Source organism: Augochlora pura, chromosome 6, assembly GCF_028453695.1.
Source record: "Augochlora pura isolate Apur16 chromosome 6, APUR_v2.2.1, whole genome shotgun sequence".
Lineage (NCBI taxonomy): Eukaryota > Metazoa > Arthropoda > Insecta > Hymenoptera > Halictidae > Augochlora > Augochlora pura.
Genome location: NC_135777.1, coordinates 22211920 through 22213129, shown reverse-complemented (window position 1 = coordinate 22213129; position 1210 = coordinate 22211920). Strand labels below are relative to the sequence as shown.

General features: G+C 48.8%; 1 pseudogene; it reads right to left on the bottom strand.

Annotated features, from left to right (window-relative positions):
* Positions 1 to 836: 836 nt before the first annotated feature.
* Positions 837 to 1009, bottom strand: LOC144471888 (U1 spliceosomal RNA; annotated as a pseudogene).
* Between the last annotated feature and the right edge of the window lie 201 nt (positions 1010 to 1210).

Here is a 1210-nt window from a genome sequence, read left to right as displayed (position 1 = left end):
AGAGAACAAAGCCGCCTTAACGCGTTAATTCTCGGTGGTGGCCCGGCGGGGGCCAAGCTCGGGCCCCGGCATTCCCCTCCGATCTCTGCGGCGCAGAAAAATCCACGCGCGCGGCTAGCCGGGATCCATCGCGTTTCCCCCGCGTCGAAATCACCGATAAACATCTTTATTATACGCGCGGGATGCTCGTAAACTTTCGAAATTAATTCCGCGGCGACTGTAATTCCTCTCGGCGTATCGAGAGGGGCACGGTTGTGTACGCGGTGCCGCTGGTATCAGTCCCGTCGTATCCAGGAATATTCATAACCGGCCGCGATCGTTAATAACGCTCCCATTAAAAGCCGCGACTCGCGACCGCCGCGTCGTCGTCTTCTTCCACCGGCTATTTGAATCGCAAAAACCGGAGCGCCGCGGACCGCCGACTAACTGGATACCACCGCCGACTCCGTTCCTCCGTCCAATTAATTCGCCGGCGAAATATCCCGTCGCGGCGCGGAAAACCGCGGATCGAAAGCCCGAAGGCGGGATTCCATATTCATAAATCCGCGGCGGCATCGGGGGTTTTCGAAGGCGATGCGAGCACATTTTTTCCGGGCGATACTCTTTTCCTTCGCTCGTTTCAACGCCAGCCGATCTCGTCTCTCATTGGTCAGTGTTTTTCTTTGATAACAGGGTTTATTAACAATAGTAATAATTTCTCTTTGATTAGAGAAACGAAGCTACGAATTACATTTGCCCTAAGGAAAAGTTTAAGTTAAAGAACATTAGGATCGTTCTCCGATTATCTCCAATTATTATTATCATTTTCCTTACAGAATAAGGTGTACTAATTTATAGTAATTATAGCGCGAACGCAGTCCCGACTAAGAAAAATTATACGCCCACAAATTATTGAGATATCCACATTAGGGATATTCGCAGGGGTCAGCTCAACCGTGGTGCAATGGAAGAGCCTCACCCTGGAGGAACCGTCTTCGTGATCACGGTAACCTCTACGCCAGGTAAGTATAATATAGAATAAGGTGTACTAATTTATAGTACACTAATTCATAGATTCACAAAATTCCCAAAATTCCTGTTGAAGTATACACTCTATTTCTCTCCCATGAAAACGCTTGATTTCAGAGGCCATCGAGGTCTAGCCCGCTCTATTACTCTCCGCTATCTTATTTCCCATCGATCCTTCTTGCTCCGAGCATCAGCCGAGCAT